Raw genomic sequence first — 10,759 nt, 5'->3', positions numbered from 1 at the left:
TCATCTCGGAAGCGCTGGGCTTGGTCTTTGTTACCTATTGGGTTTCAGGAAGGCTGACTTGAGACGCGGCGTTGCCATTTTCTGGGCTCTCACTAATTTTTTTTTTTTTTTTTTTTTTTCCGGCGCTGGCAGCCTGATCCTTTGTTGTTGCCTCCTCTGCATTCATCCTCTCTGCCCTCGCACCTCCAGACAGTGTGATGGTTTTTTTTTTTCCCCCCAGTCCTCGCGCCAGGAGCTCCGGAAGGCCACCTTCCCCGGCATCCGAGGAGGCACCGCTCTCACCATCCCGAGGGCGGAGGGGGGGTGTCGTTGGGCTGGGACCGCGCCACGCCGGGAGCGGACCCGCTTTTGTGTCGCTGTTTGTCTCCGCAGCCGCTCGACCCCGGGCTGGAGGCGCGCGGGCCGCGACCCCCGAGGAGGCGGGGCCTCGGCGCGGGGCTCCGCCTGGTGTGCATTTCACTGCCGCCGCCGCCGCCCTGGTTTGTTCAGATACTCCGCCCTGCCCCTGCCGCTGCACCCAGATCCCAGGACGCGGCCGCCCGGATCCCTCCCGGGCCTCGAGCCCGCCCAACCCCGCTTTGGGCTTTTCCCCGAGCTTGCTGGTTTTGCCTCGTTAACCGCATCGTGGAGCGGCGCTTGGCAAAACTCAGACTAAAAAGAGAGGGTGGGGGGAGAACAAATTCGATGCACCCGTCCGGGTCCTCCAGAGTTTGTGAAGGGTCGTAACCATGACCGAGTCGGGGGAGATAAGTGAGTTTGGCTACATCATGGAATTGCTAGCCAGAGGCAAGGTAAGTGCTGGGGCGCGCGGTGTCGCGGCCTGGGCCCCCACCCCGGCCACTACCTGGCCTGTCACTGTGGGCGTCCCGGTCCCTTCCAGCGCCCGCGGAGGGCGGGGGCCGGAACCCCGGGTCCGCGCTCCCAGCCAGGGCGTCCCAGCAGCTGCAGAATGCAAAGTAGCCGCCTTTTCTTTATCGCGCCGCATCTCTGAAATGAGCCAAGGGGACTTGGCCAGCTGGGCGACGGCTGGGGCTCCTGGGACGGCGAGGGGCGCGAGCTCAGCTCCGGGAGATGGAAAGGAGGGCGGGGCGTTGGCCTTCGGGGGCGCTCCTCGACGCCCCCAGGACTGCCCAGTCGTGGTGACTTCGAGTAGGTGACCTCGAGCGTCCAGGCGCGCAGCGCGGAGCGGAGCGGAGGGTCGGACCAGCGGGTGGACAGTCGGGAGGCGGGACCGGGTTCAGCGCGCAGTGCGACCGTGAGGCGGGTAAAAGGCAGAACCCCAGTTCGCAGGCCCTTGGCGTTGTCAGCCCTCTTTCCAGGTCCGTAGGCGCTGCCCGAGGCCGAGAGCATTTCAAGCAGTCTGCTTTTGCAGGGGAGGCTGGGGGGGGGGGGGTGTGGGGAATGCCAAGGAGCCGGATTTCAGGCAGGCACCTGTCCGGGAGCCCGTTCGAAACCCGGGCTGGCGCCGTCGGTGTTGCCTCGCGACCACGCCCTCGGCCGGCCCCGGTGGCGCCGAGCCTAGGCAGAAAGCTTGGCGGCAGGCTGGCCTCCGCGCTGCAGCCGAGAAACTGCCCAGGGAGGCACCTGAGTGCTTTGCCGGCCGGCGGTGTCGGGAAATGCAAAGCTGAGCCAGGCGCGCTCAGCCGGGAGTTGCAGCCGGAGAGAGAGAGCGAGAAACGGCGCCTGCCTTTGCCCTCTGCACCTGGAATTTCGATAGGTGCTGGCATGAGGGAGAGAAGGACTTCCTGCGCGCAGTCTTCAGAAAGGAGGATGATCCCGCAGCCCTGCTGTGAGCATCTGAAACTTCGGGCTCACACCTCACCAGCCCCAACTGCGCCAGGTTTTAGCTTTCAGGGCAGGCAGTCCCAAGGCTCCGCGCCGGCGCGGGTCCCCGCACTCCCAGATGAAAGCGTCCCGGGGGAACCGCGCGCCTCCCGGGATTCTCTCTCCCGTTCTGCAAACACGGAATACACTCATCTGAAATAGAATGCTGGTTAACATCTCCAAGATAGAAGCTGTGCTTCGGGCCGCCCCCCGCCCCCCGCCCCCCACCGTTGACACCCGGGGCCCAGAAGTATACGTGGAGGACCCGCTTTCCACTTTTCTTTCTACCCTGGGCTCTAGCCTGCACCTGGAAGGGGCCTCCGGCGCGTGCGTGGGAACACCCGGGCCACCACATCCAAGCTTCTGTCGCCCAAGAAGCTTCAACCTTGGCCACCCGCTGGGCCTAGGGTGCGTACCACAGCCCGCTCCACCCCTTGGAGGGCCCACCCTGGGAGGAAAGGAGAGGGCCAGAAAGAAGGAAGCGCCGCTTGGAAGGAGGAGACTTGCAGCCAAGGGGTCAGAACCCGGCTTTCTTAAGTGCACCGCAGGATCCAGGCTGTCCATGATCTCTGGGGGGCTGGGGGTGCGGAGGAAGCAGGATGACTTTTGCTGATTGCAAAATAAATGGACCGCTCTTGATGGGGAGGAGTGGGGTGATTGAGAGGGGAGTTCTTCAGAGGGAATCAGAATTGTATTCATTGGCTAATACTTTCCTTCAGTACAGGCCCAAACTTGCAGTTCTGAGAGAATAGCTCTGGGGCGGGCCCCAGGGATCTGCGTGTCGACACCCCAGGTGATTATGAAGCAGACGGATGAACTTCCCATAAACACCAAATGGGCAACTAAGGCAGCACCATTAGTGAATCCTTAACACTTACAATAAAACCAAAACCAAACGCTCAGAGTGAGCCACGTGTTCACACTGTTCTTTCTGAAATGAAACGGGGAGAGCAGAAGAACCTGGCTTCATCCACGGTGTCTGCATCGCTCAGTAGCCACTCACCCGCTCGCTAGGCCGACCCTGTACACCAGGCTTCCCGCCAAGCACCTGCAGCAAGCACATGAGCAGCGTTCTCCACCGACTTCCAAGGTTAGAGGCGTGGGTGTCTCTCTGAAAATCTCTGAGGTTGGGAAGCAGGCTCTTGCTGTAAGAACTCAGGACAGTTCCGCCCTGGGCCTTTTTTTTTTTTTTTTTTTTTTTTTTTTGATGGGGTGGGGGTGGGGGATTAGGAGTAGCCTCCTACCCATTTCCCCTCAAGCTTATTCTCTGCCCACTGTCCTCATACTTCCCGCCCCCACTTATGTGTGTGATTACACAGGATTGGGACACTGAATACCTCTGTGAGCATGAGCCAATGAATAGCAGACCGTTGAGATTCACTTGCTTTCTTTTCCTTTGGGAAGTTAGACCCCACTTTGGAGTTCAGACTTATAGTGTAAAGGATACTATGAAATGGCGCTAATGACACCAAGTCTCCCAAGTTAAAGGAGAGCGGAGGCCCATTATCTTCCTGCCCCCTTCACTCCCCTCCCCATCACTCTCCTCCACTGCCCTCCCCACCACACTTCCCTTCCCTTCCTTTCCTTCAAAGTTGAGACCAACAGCTTGACCGTCATTCTAATTGCTTTTGCTTTTCTCTGATGGCTTTACAGCTTTAAGACATTAATACGTGCTTGTTTGAGTGTAACAGACTTTACACAAAGTTTTACAGAGTAAAAAAAATGGCACTTCACTCCCACCTCCAAAACCCTGCCCCCCTCCTCCTGGGAGCTGCAGTGTCTTGTGTGTCTCTTTCCAATTAAATTAGCTTATTGTGTGTTCTCTGAATGTGTGTGTGTGGGGGGTGGGCAGTGAGGCCACATTCATCTGAGGGTAACCTAAAACCTGCATCACAAACTTGATCAACCTATTTTGATCAGCTTATTTCACTCTCTTGTGATGACGACTTTAATATTTAATGGACACAGGATTCTCTACCATTGTGGTCTTTCTGCTCAGCAAACCATGACCTGGAAGTATAGTTGATGCCTGTGATAATTCTCAGGAGGCTTAAAAATCAACGTACATGGACCGCCTTATATTTCACTCTCAGAGACATTTGTGCCACTTCTGGGAGATACTTTTTGGGCTTTTGTTTGTTTGTTTTTGTCTCTTTTGTATCTCATCCCTTTGGACTAAAATAGACCTTTCCAAATCTGTGGTCCACGTCCAGGATTACTCAAAGCAATATTTTCAAAACTTTTGGGCTCTAGAAGGGTTTGGCTTATTAATTTTTTTTATCATCCTCATTCACCTTTTCCCTTCACACCATCACACACTCTGGAACCATATAATGAAGATTTGATGACAGTGGAAGAATTGTCCATACAAATGGAAGAATTTATATTTAGGGTACCTCTTTATATTTAGACAATTTAACACATTTATATTTACGTATAAATAGAAAGTACTATTTGGTTTTTGTTTTTTTAAAGTTTATTCATTTTTGAGATTTGAGAGAGGCAGAGCATGAGCAGGGGAGGGGCAGAGAGAGGGAGAACAGAATCCAAAGCAGGCTCCAGTCTCTGAGCTGTCAGCACAGAGCCCGATGTGGGCGTGGGGTTCGAACTCAGGAACCGTGAGATCACGACCTCAGCCAAAGTTGGACGCTTAACCAACTGAGCCATCCAGGTGCCCCTAGAAAATGCTACTTGTTTTTCCCATAGTTCAATAGTTCCTGTTCAGACACCGCTAAGGAGTATAATAGTTTGAGCAGAATAAAAGCAGCTTTCGAAAGCTTACTATTTAACTTTGATAGAGAAACAGGAGATGATTCCATTATCTGGTGAATTATTACTTTTAATTTTGAATATCTCTGAAGCATAAAAACTACAAGAACTTTCATAAGCACAAAATTTACTGTGAAACAAGAAGATACTTGTATTCAGAAAGAATTAGGTTTAGAAAATCCTCAAATCTAGACTAATGGAAAGTCTTAAAACCTCTCCCGGGACCAAAACAAAAATACCACCAAATGATCTGTTTCAGAAGGCTCAATAGGTACTTGCTCACACAACCAAAATCTAAACTGGGTGATAATGCTAAGGTTGGGTCCACTGCAAAGTATTCTTTAAAATATTTTTTTATATCCTGGGATAGGGTGAAATGTGTGCATTGTGGGGGGTAGGAAAGGCAAACAGAAAATTCAGACTTTAGCAATATATTTGCAAAGTAGCCAATTTCACAAATATAATTTTCCTGTTTTTTTTTTTACTTTGTTCCATAGATAATTTGAAAAAAAAGGATCTTAAACTACTTAGTCATATAATGCTTAAATCGTATTTTTTTGTGCAACTGTGAATTACATGTTGTATATTTATCTGTGGGCAGTGCAATAGGGATGCTGGAGGGAGACTCAAATTTGAATCTCAAGGTTCTTTGGTATCTGGTCATGTGACCTTGAGGGTATTAATCTCTGGTTAAAGGTGGAGAGCCCTGTCCTGTCTGAAGGGAATCATACCTATTCACAGTGTTATTGCCAGGATTAAATGAGTATTTTACAGAAAGTTCCTAATACTGTTCTTGGCACACAGTAGGCTGTTAAGTGAAAGTTATTACCTCTAGCTGCCATGACAGCAGAGTTTGGTTTTGAGACAACTTTATCCAAACTGTGATTACTAACAAGTGGAGATGGGGAGTTGCCAGCCAGATAAAATACAGGATATAGAATCACATTTGAATTGCTGATAAACAACAAACAATTGGTTTTTAAAATTTTTTTAAAGATTTATTTTTGAGAGATAGAGTACACAAGTGGGGGAGGGGCAGAGAGAGAGGGAGACACAGAATCCGAATCAGGCTCCAGGCTCCCAGCTGTCAGCACAGAGCCCGACATGTGGCTCGAACCCACAAACTGTGAGATCATGATCTGAGCCAAAGTCAGATGCTTAACCCACTGAGCCACCCAGGTGCTCCAACAAATGATTGTTTTAATAGAAGTAGGTCCCTTGCTGTTTATGGAGCATACTTACACTAAAAAAAATTAATTATGTGTCTGAAATTCAAACTTATCTGGGTGCCCTGTGTTTTTGCTAAACCTAGCAACCCCAAGTGTAGGAATAACGTGTAGTCCAAGGGGACCTGCTAACAATGTCTAAATATTGTTGTTCACCTCAAGTTGGCCAAGGGGGACCAGCCAGTTCACTCCTGCCATTAATGGAAAAATGTCTGCCAGAGAGATGCTGTGTTTTTCTCATCAAATTTCAAATTACTGGGCTGGTGCTGTTTAGTAGGGAAGTGTCTATTGGATTTTCTCTCAAACAGACAAAAGCTTAAAAGGGAGGGAAGATAAGGCTTACAAGACATCAAACATTCATGTACGAAATGAGAGTATGTAATCGTGTTAAACTGAGTGGAAAGACTGTAAGTGCCAAAGGAGTTCAGAGTCAGGAGCTGATCAATGAAAACGAGACCAAGGAGGGAGAAGGCTCTAGATCTGCAGCTTGAAAGATGAGGAGGCGTTGGCTGGGCAATGGACATCTGAACTTCCGGCCTCCCTGGCTCTTCTCCCCCGAGGTTGTTCCCATAGAAACACTTTCTGACAGGTAAGCTTGGCCTGTCACAGGCTTGGGTCAATGATTGATAACTGCCATTCATTGTCCTTTGCCTGTAACCTCTTGATGCCCACTGGCGTAGATAGTGCATGTGCCAATCTCCTGGGAAGCCCTGTGATTTACGTCATTGCTGTCTTGTTCCTAGGGACTCTTCATTTTGTACCCAGGTTGTCCATTGACTAGGAGTCCCCAATAAGGGGCAAGGTGGAGGAGGAGGTGGCCGTATCGCCTAGTTGCGACTTCTTGTTCAGCACGTTAATGGAATGGCACCCTGGCTGTTTGATCTCAGACCAAACAGATTAAGAGCCAGTGGTGTTGCACGGCACTGACTGAAATATGCACCATGGTCATTAGGACCTGACTGTGCCAGGAACTTAATCTCCTGTTGGGTATTAGGAGTCGGTATGGAAAGAGACCAACCAGGTCAAGTGTAGTGGATAGCCTAAAAGGTAACAGGTTTACATTTTAAATGTCAGGTAATGAACACTTACTGAGCCTCTCTCCTTTACCAAACCTGAATTGTGGTGGTGGCGGTGGTGGTGTGTGTGTGTGTGTGTGTGTTTGGGAGTGGCAACTGCTGGTAGCTGAACTAGGGGAAAATTGACAACATCCTTCCCTGACCTTTTGGGCTTGATGAAATATATAGATGCAAGACAGCTCATGCCTCTGTGATAGAAGAGCCATTAAGCAACACCGGATGAGATAATGTACGCAAGAGTGCTGAAGGTCTGTGAACTTGGTGGAGGCGGTGATAGGTATGGAGTAGGCTTCCTTGTGTTGAACTTTGACCTGTATTTTATTTTAATTTTTTGGTGTTTATTTATTTTGAGAGAGAGAGAGTGGGAGGAGGGGCAGAGAGAGGGAGACAGAGAATCACAAGCAGGCTCTAGCAGGCTCTGCACTGTCAGTGCAGAGCCCAGTGTGGGGCTCAGTCCCACCAACTGTGAGATCACGACCTAAGCCAAAACCAAGAGTTGGTTGCTTAACCAACTGAGTCACCAGGCGCCCCTGACCTATATTTTGAAAGAAAGTATTGGGGAGGTGCCTGCGTGGCTCAGTCATTGAGAGCCTGACTCTTGGTTTTGGCTCAGGTCATGATCTCAGGGCTCAAGAGTTCAAGCCCCGCATTGGGCTCTGTGCTGAGTGGAGCTGCTTGGGATTCTATCTCAATCCTTCTCTCTCTGCCTCTCCTCCACTTGTGTTCTCTCTCAAAAATTAATTAATTTAAAAGATAAAGTATTGGAAAAGGAGGTGCTAGGATACTCCAAACTAGGAAGGGGTAGGTACCCACAGGATGGTATGTGCAATGCAAATCGGGGGAATAATGATTTAAAAAACAAAATACAGATCACTCATGTCCTTCCCACTTAAAAGCCTTCAAAAGCTTCCCAAAGTCTGCAGAAAAGATGCACAGCATTCAGGTATACTAGACTCCTTTTGTATTATTGCAAGTTTATCACCCCTCCCGTAACCCTTGTCCCCCAACACACAAACATTTAAATTCACTCGCATGCACATATACCCCTCCTGTTATGGTCCTACACTACGCTTCTCAGGGTCTAGGACCACAGCTTTACGCTGTCCCTGTGGCAAATGGAGCAATAAGGACAGAGAGACCTGAATGGAAAGTCATCTGTAAATACTTAATGGATAGGCTGTTTCTGTAATCTAGGCACTGGTAGCAGAGACTCAGGGTGGGCAGGGGAATTGGCTGTAAGGATGAGAAAGGACAGGGATCTGAGAAGAAACCAGAGGATTTGAAGCCTGACCAGAGGTAGAGGGGAAGGAGAGAGGAGGCTTTAAAAACAACAACAACAACAACAACAAAAAACCAACCAAGCCCACAGAATTTTAACTTGAGGAACTGGGAGAGATCTTGGTATGCTGGGTAAGTGGGAAGCTAGAATGTATGGGCCAAGGGGGGGGGGGTGGGTAGGGTGGGGTACAAATGACTAGAAAAGTGGGTAGAATGGTTTAGAATGGTGGTTTTCATATTTGGCTATCTTCCTACTAATACACCCCCTCCCCCCTTAAGCTTTTCAAAATTTATGGGTTAATGGTTTAAATGAATATGGATCAAAATCTGTATGGATTAATTATGTAAATTGCATTAAAAAGTTTCCAGAATTGGGGGCGCCTGGGTGGCTCAGTCGGTTGGGTGTCTGACTTCGGCTCAGGTCATGATCTCATAGCTCGTGGGTTTGAGCCCCAGGTCGGGCTCTGTACTGACAGCTCAGAGCCTGGAGCCTGCTTTGGATTCAGAGAGAGAGGGGGTGGGGGGGAGAGAGAATGAGTCAGGGAGGGGCAGAGAGAGCAAGGGAAACACAGAATTCGAAGCAGGCTCCAGGCTCTGAGCTGTCAGCACAGAGCCTGAAGCTGGATTTGAACCCACGAACTGTGAGATCATGATCTGAGCAGAAGTCAGACGACTTCGACTGAGCCAGCAACTGAGGCACCCAGGCACCCCTGCTTTTTACTTTTGTAATACAATTTTTAGAAATCCTTCCTCATCAGTACGTTCATTTCAGCTGCTGCGCAGTATTCTACGGTATGGTTGTACATCATGGATGATAGATAATATAGATATTTCTTTAAATAAGGTTCGAACAAGGACTTTGTACATGTTTTTGTGCACACATGCAAGTCTTTCAGTAGGAATTTTTTTTTTAAGTTTATTTATTTTGAAAGAGACAGTGTGCACAAGAAGGTGAGGGGCAGAAAGAGAGGAGAGAATCCCAAGCAGAATCTGACTCTGGCTCGATGCCATCAAGCTTGAGACCATAACCTGAGCTGAAATCAAGAGTCCAAGAGATGGATGCTCAACCGACTGAGACACCCAGGCGCCCCCAGTAGGACAATTCTTAAAGGTGGAATTGCTTAGTCAAAGGTATACGCATTTGACATTTTTGATAGGATGTGCAAAATTTCCCTTCCAATAAGCTGTACCAGTCTACAGCGTCACACACAAAAAGCTTGAATGTACCTACTTCTCCACATTCTTGCCAAATGTATTAAGATTATATTTGAACTTTGGGGCACCTTGGTTGGCTCAGTCGGTTAAGCCCAACTTCAGTTCAGGTCATGATCTCCCAACCCTGGGTTCAAGCCCCACGACCGGCTCTGTGCTGACAGCTCAGAGCCTGGAGTCTGCTTAGGATTCTGTGTCTCTGTCTCTCTCTCTGCCCCTCCCCTGCTCGTGCTCTCTCTCTGTCAATAAATAAATAAATAAATAAATAAATAAAAATAAACATTAAACATTTTTTTAAAAAGATTATATTTGAACTTTGAGAATCAGGTGGAAAATGCTATGTCATTGAAGTCTGATTTGCATAATGGAGAGCTTTCAAATTTATTTGTGGCCAAATATTGTCTATACAAGTTTAATCTTTAGCTCATGTTAATGAAGTCTTCTCATCTCTTTTACTCAGTTAACTAGTTCGTTTTGGACCAAAGTGCTATTCAAGTGGGCTGATGTGAGGTTACAGCCAGAGGAGAATAATTTAACGCAAAGAACAGTATTAAAAACAAACACTGATTTATGCTTTTTAATGGCTGAGTCTTTAAAAAGTATATGGGGACATGGTGTGGTACATGATGTAGGTAACCAAATTACGCGGGTATTTGTTATTTTCCTCATTTCCCTCCTGATTAGGACGCTTCACAACCTGGGGGAACGAAGCAGTCTCAACTCAAGCACGAGGGGCCACAGACAGGGCATTAATCCGGATCAGACTAGTCCAGGCATTGCTTGGCAAGGCGTTCATCCTCTCTACACCTCCTCATCTGTAAACTGAGGGTTTTCCACTAAAGACAACCGCTCTAGCCCTTTGCTGTTCTTGTCTACACTGCCACCCCAGTATTTAATCGCCGGGTTGGAGAAGAGGCTACCGCTGCTGACCGTGCTGTGGGAAGACGGCGGAACTTTTCACACGGAGAGACTTCTCCCAAATAGAAAATACGTGGGAAGCATTTCAAAACCTAAACGGGATTCCTCTGCTGCAGCTCCAAGGTCCCTTCACCCAGCTGTTTAGGGCGCCCGTTTTCCCTGTCTCTACGTAAGGATGGAAATAGCCGGCTGGGAAGGCAGTGGCGTGATCCAGTAACACGGCTTCCAACCACCCCAGGTTAACCCGTTTTCGGTTCGCCGTGAAACGAGACAGAAGAAACGCGCTGGAGAGCCGCGGAAGGTGAAACCCGCGCTGCTGGTCGCTGAGCAGGCGAGGCACCGCGAGGGTGCGCAGGTGCCGGAGCCGCCCCGGACCCGCGGCGCCCCGCACCCCGCGGCGCCCCGCACCCCGCGTCCCCAAGGGGGAGCCGCAGGGCGGCTGCCGGGGCGGGGGAG

General features: G+C 49.4%; 1 pseudogene; it reads left to right on the top strand.

Moving 5' to 3' along the window:
• The first annotated feature begins 728 nt into the window (after nt 1-728).
• LOC102963858 lies at nt 729-10,399 on the top strand (annotated as a pseudogene).
• The last annotated feature ends 360 nt before the right edge of the window (nt 10,400-10,759 follow it).

Source organism: Panthera tigris, chromosome A1 (genome assembly GCF_018350195.1).
Source record: "Panthera tigris isolate Pti1 chromosome A1, P.tigris_Pti1_mat1.1, whole genome shotgun sequence".
NCBI lineage: Eukaryota > Metazoa > Chordata > Mammalia > Carnivora > Felidae > Panthera > Panthera tigris.
This window is presented reverse-complemented; position numbering and strand designations above follow the sequence as displayed.